This window comes from Amblyraja radiata, chromosome 34 (genome assembly GCF_010909765.2).
Source record: "Amblyraja radiata isolate CabotCenter1 chromosome 34, sAmbRad1.1.pri, whole genome shotgun sequence".
Classification (NCBI taxonomy): Eukaryota; Metazoa; Chordata; class Chondrichthyes; order Rajiformes; family Rajidae; genus Amblyraja; species Amblyraja radiata.
Genome location: NC_045989.1, coordinates 17,811,265 through 17,825,852, shown reverse-complemented (window position 1 = coordinate 17,825,852; position 14,588 = coordinate 17,811,265). Strand labels below are relative to the sequence as shown.

The 14,588-nt window shown below is 39.4% G+C and overlaps 1 long non-coding RNA gene across 1 annotated transcript; it reads left to right on the top strand.

Annotated features, from left to right (window-relative positions):
• Positions 1-733: 733 nt before the first annotated feature.
• LOC116991439 lies at positions 734-4,456 on the top strand. Its single transcript, XR_004416795.1, has 2 exons — positions 734-2,349; positions 2,513-4,456. It is a non-coding gene; the product is annotated as an uncharacterized LOC116991439 (long non-coding RNA).
• Positions 4,457-14,588: the final 10,132 nt, after the last annotated feature.

Below are 14,588 nucleotides of genomic sequence, written 5' to 3'. Positions count from 1 at the left end.
AGAATCTTGTTTAGGTGCCTTTTGGCAAACTCCAAGTGGACTGTCGTGTGCCTTTTACTGAGGAGTGGCCTCCGTCTGGCCACTCTACCAAAAAGGCCTGATTGGTGGAGTGCTGCAGATATAGTTGTCCTTCTGGAAGGTTCTCCCAACTCCACAGAAGAATGCTGGAGCTCTTTCAGGGTGACCATCGGGTTCTTGGTCACCTCCCTGACCAAGGCACTTCTCCGATTGCTCAGTTTGGCCGGGCGGCCAGCTCTATGAAGAGTCCTGGTGGTTCCAAAGGTTTTCCATTTAAGAATGACGGAGGCCATTGTGCTCTTCGGGACCTGCAATGCTGCAGAAATTGTTTTATACCCTTTCCCAGATCCGTGTCTTGACACAATCCTGTCTCTGAGGTCTACGGACAATTCCTTCAAATTCATGGCTTGGTTTTTACTCTGACATGCATAATCAACAGTGCAACCTTATATAGGCAGTTGTGTGCCTTTCCATATCATGTGCAATCAATTTAATTTACCACTGGTGGACTCTAATCAAGTTGTAGAAACATCTCAAGGATAATCAATGGAAACAGGATGCACCTAAGCTCAATTTTGAATGTCATAGCAAAGGGTCTGAATACATATGAAAATGTGATATTGCAGTTATTTCTTTTAAATTACTTTGCAAAAATTTCTAACACCTGTTTTCGCTTCTTCATTCTGGGGTATTGTGTGTTGATTTATGATAAAAAAATGAATTTAATCCATTTTAGAATAAGGCTGTAACGTAACAAAATGTGGAAAAAGTGAAGGGGTCTGAATACTTTCTGAATACACTGTAAATGGCACCTGTGAAGTAAGAACAAGAAACAAGGAATGGCTTTGTTTTGTACTGCAATTGTTTGATCTGATTGGCATTTGCATCACCATGCATATGTTATGATTCAGTGCCGTTAACCACTGGGTTATAATATCCCATCTGCAAACTCCAGCACTATTAGAATGTCTTGAGAACTTTTCAGACGCCAGGCATAGGAATTTTGGCAAGTTAGTAAAAAAGAGAAGTGCACAGTATCTTGAAAATGCCAATTCTTGAAAAAAAAAAGAGAGGGAGCATCAAATCCTTCTGCTTCACATATTCCCACTTGCCAAACAAATATACCCTTTTCTAACTTTCTGTGTTCACCCGAGAGATAAATCTCACAGCTGGCTGTATCAGACTAATTATTATAGGTTCATTTCTTCAAGGGCTTATTTTTTTATATTCATTATTAAAATTGAGAAAATTGCCATCAAAATCATGCTTTATAATTAAATCTCTTGTGGTCAGTGCTATGTGTAATGTTGTCAGTGTTTCCCTGTAGTCTTGACAAGTCCTTAGTGGTGTTTCTCAGTTTTACACAAGGAAGGCGATTCATGTATTAGCATCAGAAGTGCCAATAGAAATGAGTAAACAGTTCAAACTAAAAGTTGGGAGTTTTGATGTTATAATTTGAGAATAGTAGGATAAAGTAGTGGCCACTCTGAATTCGATTAGGATTCACTGTCTGTAAATTTAGCGAATAACAATAATTAACCAAGACAATAAAATGCAATTTAGGAACCATTACTAAACTCCTAAACGAGAAGCCACTTAAGATGCTCTTTGGAATAAATAGATCTCCCTTACAATGAATGTATAGCCAGAACATCACTCCCAGAATGTACTTCATTATGTTTACACCAAATAATTTCCCATTGTACAGTGAAGAATATCCCAGCTTTATACATTCTCTAAATGTTCACACTGTTAGTTTAAAAAATATCAATATTATAAAGGTGAGTTTTTTTTAAACCCTGTTTTTTATAATATCGATTTGGTTTGTAGGACATTCCAAACATGAAATTAAACAGAGTTTATCTCGATTTCTTCTGACCAAGTGGTAGTTGCTACCCATCTACTCTCACAGCATCAGAAGGTGAAAATTGTCTTTAATTTCTCTTACATGCATCTAGTGTTTGTATTGGCTGTTAGTTGTCTTTGCTTCTACACACCAAGTCCCATTGTCGAGGCGGGACCATTAGCCGGCAATACTGTTGCATGTATTTGACACCATCAACTGAGGATGAAGATAAAAAGACTGCTAAAGATTACAATTATCCAAATTAGAAATAATGATTGAAGTTTAAAGTTATCAAAGCTCCAGAATTCGTTTCCTGTATAATTTGGCTTATTTCATTTTATTTGAGTCCCTTCACTCTTATAATTCATGTTCAATAATGTTCATGTAACCCTACCAATACTCAGCAGTTTCATCTTTTGTCCACTCTGTCACATTAAAACCAAGAGTAGACTAGTTAAACATCAACAAAAGCTTCATTTTTTGTGGTTCCTTTAACATGAAATTGATATAACCAAGATTGGGTCAGAGATGGGTTTTCAGAAGTGACTGGAAGAGTTATGTGAGGTTTGGGGGGGAGATGATGGAGCTTGGGGCCAACAAAGGTGGTGAAAACCACTACTGAACTGAAATGAAAGCAGGATGCGCCAGGTTCCCGAGAGGGCAGAGTAAATATATTGGAATATTTAGGCTTGGAGAAGACCAGAGAGATGGGATTTGATCGCAAGAAGGAGAATTAGAAAATCAGGCCCTTTATGGCGTAGGTGTAAGTAGAAGACCATTGTAACATTAGGTCAGCTCAGTCCAAAGGACCGCTGAAGAGAAAGATAATACTAATGAATTGTAACACTAAACCAGTCAGGATGTTTCACTGTGATATTAAATCAATAGTTGGGCATCCAACTAGTATAGGCATCCAATGCCCCACTTTTACAATACAAAATACTGTAGTTTTTTTTCAGCTGCTCTGAATCTGTGTGGTTCAATTATTAAGCAATTTCCCATTTCCTCCACTTACTGGAGCTGTTGATCCTGGAGCGAATGTTGATTCCAGTCAGATTTGCTTGGAATTCCGACTAGGCCATGGTCAATCATGAATCCTAGGCTGTGCAAACTCACTTAAGATAGCCAGTTCCTGCAAAGGGAATCTATAACCTAAACACGTTCAAATAAATTCTTGCAGCTAAACAAGATATCACCATTGAAAAATCTTCTTGTTAATTTAAGTATCCTTGTCAAGTTGATGTTTTCATTGAGTACTCCATGTTGAGCAAATGTTGAGTGTAACATATAAACCTGTTTAGTGTTAAAAGCTTCTGCCTGCTGCATTAGATTAAAAGTTAATTTTGCAGAATCTAAGTGCAGAAGTAAATAATAAAAATTGAACTGTAAATAGTTGTATTGGGAACACAGTGAATTAGTGTTTTAGCAAATGTTCTGTATTATCAATGTTTTGTAAGTATTTTCAATGTAATTTCATATAATGTAGCTTTCTAATTTCTGCAAAAGTGCTTTTATTTTTGTATATTGTAGTATCATTTCATTAACTCTGTTTCATGGCGGATAAAATGTAACTCCATCAATAAATATGCTTCTCAAGTCAGTATAGTTGTAAATGTGATTGTGCAGATATGTTTTAGTAAAAGGACAACTTTAATAACTATTTCTTTACAAATGTAAAACTATTTTAATGAAGCAATTTGTTTCGGACCAAGTGTTAATCATGGAGTAAAATCCAATCTGGCGGTTGAATTGGGTGTTCACACTGCCCAATTTTCTTCCATTGACTCTAATAGAAAGCAAAATTAGTTGAAGTGTGTAATGATTGGGAGTGTAATGGACAAGGTTTATAATGGCCAGCGTCTTGCCACAGCTATTTATACCCTCATCTAAGTTGCATTTTACCCAATTGTGTTTTAGAACTTTGTATCAACTAGGACAGTAAAAATTATTTGTTAGACAAATTAAAGGCAATTTTGCTTCATATAACACAGGCTATCTCAATAACATATCAATACAAATGTATAAAAACTTCATTTCAGTCACATGGTCATTTTTTCGTGCAAATGGCCACAACATTCAGTTGCATATCTGAAAAGGTTAAAAGCCCGTCTTTGTTTAATATATAGATTATAAACAGCATTGCTCAATTATTAATACAGTTAAATTGGTTCATGTAACATCTTCAAATATTGTTCAGATTTCTTACTACAATACATAAGGATTCAAAGTCTTAATTTTGGTCATGCAATAGTGAGATCTTAGTACTCTGTATCCATAGCCTGTGATTTAAAAATTGAATTGCTTGGATTATCAGCCCTGTGCTGCAGTGTAACATTTAGCAGGATTATCTTTTTTAAAAAAAATCAAATTAAAACTTTAATTTGCAGTGAGGCAGACAAAAGCAGTTTGTATTTTCTCTGCTATTACATACAAGGTACAGTTAATGTGAAACATTTTAATCATATGCTGTTGTCTTTGTCTTACATGTGATCTTTAAATATTAACGTAGCACGCTAAAACAAAAGGCAGAAATTAAGGAAGTCATTGGTGTGGTATATCTGTAATGTTGCTAATAAACCAAACTAATAGCTATTGTCTTATCCATTCACTTGCTTTTGTGTACAGGATCCTGGCCTTATTTTTGTTGCATTCATCTGTGACTTATGGCTCAGTTCAGGCCCCTGGTTTGGTTTGCTGGGGCCTTTGAGCAGTCACTAGGAAATTAATTTAGTAATAATCTAGTAATTGGAAATCAAAACATTGCAAATGTTGGAAATCTGAAATAAAATCAGACATACGTGGGAACACTTGGCAGGACCAACGAGTAAGGAAACAGAGTTAACTCTTTAGCAGAACCATCTTTGATCTGGAACATTGACTCTCTCTTTCCACAAAAGACTTTCTGACAATGAGTATTTCCAGCATTTTCTGTTTTAATTTTAGTGTTTTGTATTTTGGTGTTTAATTATTTGGATATGATGTTTAGCATAACCTTCGGCTGTTTGCATTTAATTGTTTATTTCCAGCAGACAATAGTTTGTCGAAGCTGCCATCTAAATATCTACAGTGCCCTCCATGTTTGGGACCAAGACCCATCATTTATTTATTTGCCTCTGTACTCCACAATTTGAGATTTGTAATAGAAAAAAATCACATGTGGTGAAAGTGCACATTGTCAGATTTTATTAAAGACCATTTTAATACATTTTGGTTTCACCATGTAGAAATTGCAGTTGTGTTTATACACAGTCCCCCCATTTCAGTATCACAATAAAACTTTTTTGCAACATACGAGGAATTTCATTTGCCAAGTCATTCATACAAATAAAAGATAAAATACATTTTAACACAAACATCCACCACAGTGACTCCTCCACTTTCCTCACTGTGATGGAAGGTGAAAAAAAGTGAAAATTTCTTCCCTTCTTTGCTCTCTCGTGGTCGGGGGCCTCGACCCTTCCGTTGACGGGACGATCTTGACTCCCATAGCCGATGGTCGGGCCCTCCGCATTGGGGCAATCAGCTCCTGCATCGGGGGTATGTCAGCTCCCCCGCACCGGTGATCGGACCCCGCAGATCGGATCGAGCCTCTGCGCCGTTGGAGCTCCCGACTAGCCTCTCCGAAGATTGCGACCCCTTGATGGTAAGTCCGCAGGCCGCGGTTGGAGCGATCCCAGGCAAGGGATCGCCTCCGATGTTAAGTCCACGCACTGCGGTGGGGCACAAAGTTAGTCCGAAGAGGGCTCCAGCTCCATCGATGGTAGGCTGCAGAGCGACGGGAGACGCGATCTGGAAAATAATCGCATCTCCGGCAAGGTAAGAAACTGAAAAAAGGTTTTCCCCCTTCCCCCTTCCCCCTTCCCCCTCCCCCCACATAAAACAAACCGGAGAACATTTACACAGACTTAACACACACTAAAAATTTAAAAACAGACTGTTGGCGGTGCTGCCAATCGTGCGGTGCCCCTGGTGGTAATATTTGGGACACATGGCTTCACATGTGTTTATAATTGCTCAGGTGTGTTTAATTGCTTCCTTAATGCAGGTATAAGAAAGCTCTCAGCACCTAGTCTTTCCTCCAGTCTTTCCATCACCTTTGGACACTTTTATTGCAGTTTATCAACATGAGGACCAAAGCTGTGCCAATGAAAGTCAAAGAAGCCATTATGACACTGAGAAACAAGAATAAAACTGTTAGAGACATCAGCCAAACCTTCGGCTTACCAAAATCATTAAGAAAGAGAGCACTGGTGAGCTTACTAATCGCAAAGGGACTGGCAGGCCAAGGAAGACCTCCACAACTGATTACAGATGAATTCTCTCTATAATAAAGAAAAATCCCCAAACACCTGTCTGACAGATTAGAAACACTCTTCAGGAGTCAGGTGTGGATTTGTCAATGACCACTGTCGGCAGAAGACATCATGAACAGAGATACAGAGGCTACACTACAAGATGCAAACCACTGGTTAGCCGCAAAAATAGGACAGCCAGGTTACAGTTTGGCAAGAAGTACTTAAAAGAGCAATCACAGTTCTGGAAAAAGGTCTTGTGGACAGATGAGACAAAGATGAACTTATATAGAGTGATGGCGAGAGCAAATTATGGAGGAGATAAGGAACTGCCCAAGATCCAAAGCATACCACCTCATCTGTGAAACACGGTGGTAGGGGTGTTATGGCCTGGGCATGTATGGCTGCTGAATGGCTCACTTATCTTCATTGATGATACAACTGCTGAAGGTAGTAGCATAATGAATTGTATAGACACATCCCATCTGCTCAAGTTCAAACAAATGCCTCAAAACTCATTGGCCGGCGGTTCATTCTACAGCAAGACAATGATCCCAAACATACTGTTAAAGCACCAAAGGAGTTTTTCAAAGCTAAAAAATGGTAAATTCTTGAGTGGCCAATCAATCACCTGATCTGAACCCAATTGAGCATGTTTTTTATATGCCGAATAGAAAACTGAAGGGGACTAGCCCCCAAAACAAGCATAAGCTAAAGATGACTGCAAAACAGGCCTGGCAGAGCATCACCATAGAAGACACCCAGCAACTGGTGATGTCCATGAATCGCAGACTTCAAGCAGTCATTGCATGCAAAGGATGTGCAGCAAAATACTAAACATGACTACTTTCATTTACATGACATTGCCAAAGGTTATGGTGCCCTGAAATGGGGGGACTATATATAAACACAGCTGTAATTTCCACATGGTGAAACCAAAATGTATAAAAATGGCCTTTATTAAAATCTGACAGTGCACTTTAACCACATGTGATTTTTTTTCTATTACAAATCGCAAATTGTGGAGTACAGAGGCAAATAAATAAATGCTGGGTCTTTGTCCCAAACATTGCGGAGGGCACTGTGAATGATTCCAAATCTGGTTCTTTAAGTCTCTTTCATTCATCAGTACCATGGCTGATCTTCTTTCTCAGTATATCGCTTCCAACACTGTCTGTATATCCCTCAATTTCCTAAAACTATGGAGCTCTGCTTTGATTGAACTCAGTGACAGAAACTTTGCAGCCTAAATCGTACAAATCTCCACCCTCATCTCCATCCAATAAATGGCTTAACCCTCAATCTACAACCGTGACCTTGATTCTAGACATTGGTCTGGGGAGACATTCAGCCTGTCAAGCCCTGCAAGAATCTTGTGTTTTCATTTTTCTCAGCTTAGGAGAATGCGGGCCCAGACGACTCAAGCAAGAATGTCATTGTCCTATCTGGGACACATGACAATAAACTCACTTGCCTTGACAATATCTCCTTTGAGAACAAACTTGCCAATCCTGGAGCCATCTGGCAATCTTTGCTGCACTTCCTCTGTGTAACTATATAAAGGAGAGCATCAGTATACACTGTATTCCAGGTGCAGTCTCACCAAGGCCCTATACAGTTGCAGATAAACATCTTTATTCCTCTACTCGGATCATGTCATAATAAAGGTTCACATACTATTTGGATTCCTCAGCTGGATATCCATGACTCGACCCCCACCACCAATACTCATCGCATCTTCCTCTATACTCACAATACCACCTCTTTACTGGTTTAGTATCAACAGTAAACTTGGAAATGACACCATTCATCGCCTACGCATGTTCTGACAGCTCATACAACTATTCTGGTTCCCTCGTCCCAGCACAGAAACAGGGCCTTCGGCCCACTCTGTTCACGTTGACCATCAGACTCTGTTGCTTTTAATTCTCTTGGTTTATAAACAGTAAATGCAATCATATTTACAAGTGGAATAATTTATGTTTTTTTAGAATATTTGCTGCATCAGAATATTGGGATAGTTTTATCACAATACATTGATCAGATCCTACATTTGTGACACCTCATTTTTCCAGAGTTTAGCTAAAGGGTCCCCACACCTGCTCATTTTCTAAGGAATTTTGAAGTTCCATGCTGGTGCCTGCTGTGTCACCTCGTGCACTTAAGTGCAATTTGGGCTCGAGTGATGGGATATGTCTCGTCTCCGTTCAACAGAAGAGCTCTCATTCTATAGTCCAAATGGTGAAATAAATTATTCCACCACGGAAGTTGTGTGACTTTTTGTGTTACATCTCCTATTCTTCTATTACAAGAAACAAATTCTGACTGAAGTTGACAGCTGGTGCTGTTGTGAACCAGAACCGGATGTTGGGTATGACCTATGCTGTCCGGTTAGGGGAACGGAAGCACTGCTCATCTAATCATGATGGCAGCACGCACGGTGTTGAACAAATCACAGTGGTCTCAAGAATGATGATTATGGCTTTTAACTGCAGAGATCCTCTGCAGCCCAGCATGTTTCCTGTGTACTTTCCTGCCTTACTCCATAACTCTTGATGTTCTCAAAGATATGCAAGCCTTGTAATTTTCCTTGTGACCTTTAACTTGGGCAGTCTGAGTGATCATCTCATCATCATCACCTTTGTGTCACAGAGATACGCAATGACTAGCTTATAGTACACTGTTGTGTATTTAAACCTTGACCTTACTACCAAGCATTGTATGGTTGTTTGAGGGAAGAATCATTTTCAGAAGGGTTAGGTTGGTATGTTCAAATGAAAATTTTTTTTTTCCAGAGGAGATAGTATCTCTTGAAAATAATACTAACATTTCAATGGCAATTTAATAGACATTTATAAAGCAATGGCCATACTGTGGTTATACAGGGCCCTGATGAATCCTCACCTTTAATATTGTGTACAGATCTGGGAATCCCACCCTAAGTAATGAAACGCAACAGAAGGAATACAGTGAAGGTTACCAGACTGATTGTTAATATGGGGTGGACAGTCCTATAAGGGGAGAAATTAAGCATCTATCCGTTACAAGGTTTAGAAGAACAAGAGGTGATTCTTATTGAAACATGCAAAATTCATAAACATGCATAATAGCCTCCCTCAGCACTGACCCGAGTCTGAGTCCCTCACTCCATAATCCACAGTTGGCTACTTTGGCCCCTCTCTAACTTTTGCCAGTGGCTTGTGGCTTTTCCTGCTCTTGTTTCCTTTTCTGCTTTGTCCCTCAAGGTTTTATTGGATCTTGTTTTTGCTATGCAGGAGGCCACGGACAGAAAGGTTGGAGTGGCAGTGGGACAGGGAATTACTGTGGTAGGCAGCTGGATGCTCAGGCTCACTTATGTGGACTGAGTGCAGGTGCCCTCAAAGCAAAGTCAATCTGTTTGGTTTCCCCAGTGTAGAGGAAGCCACATTGTGAACACCGAATGAAATACACTGGGTTGGAAGCAGTGCAAGTGAATCAATGCTTCACTGCAAAGGCCTGTTTGGGTCCCTGGATGGTGGGAGATGCCTGAGTTTCTGGGGTTAGGTGAAAGAGACTGGGAGGAAGCTGGCGTGGACGTGAAGTGTGCTGGGCTGACATCCCAACTGCTTGGGTGTGTACTTCTGTAAGTAAACAGCTGAACAAACAACTAAAATTTACAATGAAAGAGATTATTAACAATGCAAAAATGTCCAAGCTGAATTACATTTTGAGAAATGCTAGTTTTTAATCAAAAAGGTCAAGTCAAGAGTGTTTTATTGTCATATGTCCCGGACGGGACAGTGAAATTCTTACTTGCTGCAGCACAACAGAATATGTGAATATGTAAACATTGTATTTAATGGAGAAAAAAAGAAAAAGTTCTATAAATAACAAATATAATGGAAGTAACAAATAATAATATAGTCTTTTGTATTCAGAGCTCACAGCTTATTCGTTGTGTTTAATTATCAATGTTTTCAATCTAATTTATGTCCCGCATCATCTGTTAAGTTTAATGACCCTGCAGCTGGGTCGCGCACTGACACTTGTCGGATGAATTTTATTATGCAGCAGCTTTGGCAGGTGAGGGATGCGTACAGTGAACTATGGTGCTCTCAGGATCATTAGTAGGTACCACTGCCTGAAAGTGCGTCCGTTTCCTGTCCTAGTGCGTTCAGGATTTGTTTCAATGACAAAAGAGGAAGAGGAGGATGGACGAACCCATTACAAAGCTCCCAGAAACTTCCGACATGGCAGTCACAGACAGTACAGCTCTGATGTCAACTCACCTCCCAAAGCAACCTTCAGAAGCACAGTCAGTTCCTGAGGGACCTGGAGTCTCTGCTGCACTGTGAAAAGTTCAGACTGACCGAGGAACTGACTTTTTTTAACTATTGTAATCAATAAAAAATAAAGCTAATGAGCACATTACACTGTGAGCACTGGCTAACCTCAGTTGCATGTCTACCCAGTTTTAGATCAAAACCATTCTTACATTGGTTTATTTAAACAACTAATCTAAAAGTAAAGTCTTTTTTTAGTATAAAAAATTCTTAAAGGAAAAAAATACTTTTGTGCTCCATGGAAATTATTTATACTGACTTGAAACTTGAGCAGTAGGATAATTTGGTAGATGCACATTTTAAAATTTAAACTTGGTGAATAATTGCTTTAGCGATCTGCAAAATCGCTTAAAAGAAGAGCTGAAACAGCAACGATTTGTAAATCATTAGGGTTCTGATTGTGGGCAGATCTGGGAGTCAGACACAGTCCCAATTAATGAGTGCACAGACCACTAACAGCTGTGCATTCAGACACTTGGCAACTCTCCGCCTTAATGAGCAATAACATGTTATTTTACTCTCTAGGATTAGGAGCAAAGATTAATATTCATGCAATTCTAGTTGTGAATTCTGTTGGGCAAACTGCCCTACTTTTCTGTATCGAGAATGTAAACTGATTTACTGTCCATCTATGGAAATAATGGTTTCTGATATGGTGGGCTCACAGAAGTATGGAGGTGCAAGGAAACAATGAGGAGGAAACAATATGTTCTGTCATCTCGTCATGTGGAGAGTGCCAAACTTTGTTTAACAACACTTGTGTGAATCACCCTAGAATGTTACCACTTGGTCTAGTATAACATTAACGGTGCTTATATAAGTTACACTGGGTGGTGTATTGGGGATTTTTCACCCAGAGATATATACACACAATGCCATGAACATAGGAGCAGTTGGTTTGGAGAGGGAGAGGGAGTGAAGAGGTCAAGAGAACCTGGTGAAGAAAAAGGTAGTGACCAGAGAGAAAAGGGGCCAAGCAGTGGAGAATGAAGTGGCAGGGAGGAAGGGCAAGAGCAGTGGCTGTGGGGAGAAGGTGGGAAGAAGAGATGAGATAGAGGAGAGGGAGGGAAAATGAAGTCCATTGCAGGGAAGTGTGAGGTTTAACATTGGATCCAGTTAAGACAAATGTCCAAAGAATAACTGGTATTTGTGAGTAAGTGTGATCATAAATAGTGCAAGAACAACCTCGGATAAACTACTTACATCTTTCACATTTGCACAGAGTCAAAGGGTTGCACAGGCCCAATCAGCCATTCACACTAATCCCATAACGGTCCATTGCCTTCTATGCCTTGATGATTCAAACACTTATCAAATGAAAGAGAGTTCCCTCACTACCTTCTCGGGCTGTGTCTTCCACATTCCAACCACCCACTGGCTAAAAATATGACTCCTCAGATTCCCTCTGAACATCTTCTTCCTTACCCCAACCCCATCCTCTAGCTTCGTAGACCACTGTAATGGAGCCAGACCTGTGCTTTTATATGAGTTCAGCATCACTTCCCTGTTATTCACTCTCTGCCTCTATTGATAAGTTTGTATCTGCCTAATTAATTATTTAACTGCTTTCAGTTCAGCCAATTGTTCTAATACTTCCCAAGCTATCAATTTTTAATGTACCCTGTGTCTGAACTATCCTTTATTATTACCGTAGAAGTATCCTAACACAAAGTGCTCATTTGACAGTGCTCTTGGTATTCGTGTGCAAATTCCCATTTTGGTTCCACTCCTCCCTATGCCACGCTTTTACCATTTAAATGTCTATAGAACATTTTTGGATGTGCATTTATCTTGGCAGCTAATCTTTCCTCATCAGTTCTCTTTACTTCTCTTTCATTAGTTTTCATTCCCCTCAGGTTCTTTTGTAATAATCTGCATGTTTTTTGCTAGTATTTGCAACTATGTGGTATGCAGCCTTTTTTGTTTTATGTTCATTTGTATTTCTTTCATTACCAAGGGAGCTTTGTTTTCTTTATTTGCTCCTCATGGGATTATCCTCAATTGTATCTGAATCATCTCTTCCTTAAATCAGTCCATTGTTCTGGTACAAATTTGGTTCCAATTTACCGGGGCCAGATCCTCTCTCAACCCATTCTTCTTGTGTATGACGTGCACAGCCTAAAGTTGTAAGACAACTTGTTTTATTTGATTGTGCATGCCAGGTTGATTGCATTCGTCGAAACAGGGCAGACCACGTGAAGGTTGCAATCTCCCACCCCTCTCAACCCATTGATATTAACCTTTCTGTGATTAATTATTTTTACTTCGGATTGCTCACTCGCCTTTTCTAAAGCTAACCTAAACCTTAAATTGGCATGATTACTATGTCAAGATAATTGGGTTCCCTACTAAACATTAATGCACGTGACCCAGCTCGTTCCCCACAATCAGATCCAGCACGGCTGCTTCCTCTTGGGCCAGGAACATTTTGCTCTGGAAAATTATCCCACATTTTAGAAATTCTTACTCTATGTAAATGTCCATTGCACAGTTCTGCTTCGTTATGAGCCAAATTTCTGTTATCGTTGCCACATCATATTCTGATACTATCTGTGACCTTAGTTACCACATTCCTTGCATTTTCATAAATGCATGATGATGATTATTTCATTTCCATTTTCACTGACACCAGTAAAATTCAATGGTTTAATGGTGCTTTATTGTCACGTATGCACTGCACAGTGAAATTCTTTTTGCATAGATCATACATTCATTAGTCACCATATTTTGGAGCCATTTACAAAAGTCTAAAGTACGGTCCTGCTTTATCTTATTTTCGTACTAGCTGACACGTGGAACTGGAAGGAATTAAGATCCTATCTTTGAATTACTTTCTTACCTCTCCAGACTCCACCTGCAGTATCACATCCCAATTTCTACCCATGTTGGTTCTGACGTGAACCACAATCTCTGGCTGTTTACTCTGCCTCTTCATGCCAGCGGGCCAAAATTCCTCTTCAACACCCTACCCTTGACTCCACTTTCAGGAGAAAAAGGTCCCTTCACAGGATATACAGAATCCATCGAGGCATATGTATTATTTTTAACATAATAGGAATTCTGAAGTAGCAGCAACATTTTCAGTATCCATTACCTTTAAAAGCAAGTGAACAGGCACAAAAAATTGCAAGATGCCAATCGAATATTAATCTTCATCTGAAAACTTTTGGATTCAATGAGAAAGAAGAGTAAACTTTAGCTGACCCCCATCCAGATATCTGCATCCAGATTCAGGAAGAAGATACTGGCCACAAAGTGGACGGTGCACAGATTCATCAGTAGGATGGCAAGTCTTAAAGTATTCGACTCTATATTCACAATAATTAAATGTCATTATCAAGAGTCAAGTCAAGAGAGTTTATTGTCATGTGTCCCAGATAGGACAATGAAATTCTTGCTTTGCTTCAGCACAACAGGAGTCCCAGAAGTCTCAAGTGTAAGCTCATGAGAATTGATTGCGCAGACTAGATTTGCATTTCCTATACAAAACGGAAATCGTGGTGTTTAAGATAATGTGAACCCTTGGCGGGGAAGAGACAGAATCTATTTCCTTTGGAGATGTAGACCAAAACAAGGGTGTGAACAAATGGCTGCAATGTTAAAATCAGAATTAAGTATTTTTGGGGTGAGGTAGGGAGCACTCTCTCAAAAAAAAAAGAAACGCAATCTGGAACAGACAACCACTAAAGTGTGGAAGTCAGCTATACTGTCTGGGACCATTGACTGCTCACAGTCTATTTCCTCTGCTTTATGCTGCATTCCCAGTGGATTTGTGACAGGACAGTGGTGAGAAATCTGCTTAATTCTGCAGGCTTTATAAACTGGGTTAAGGCAACATAAGCAAAATGAGATGGAAAACATGCTTCATTTATGTGAAGTAAAGTTCAATTAAACAACAGCCATGATTGAATTGACATATAATTGAGGGTTTTGTGCTAGGAGGCAAAAACAAATAAAAGTGGAGACGTATGCTAATGTTTTACAAATCACTGGTTAGGCTTCAGCTGGATGATGTGTTAGTGGTGTGGTTGCAGACCAATTAAAATACGTAAGTATAGAAAATTGGAAGTAAATGTCATGTGATTTTCATCAAGAAAATGCTGTTTATTT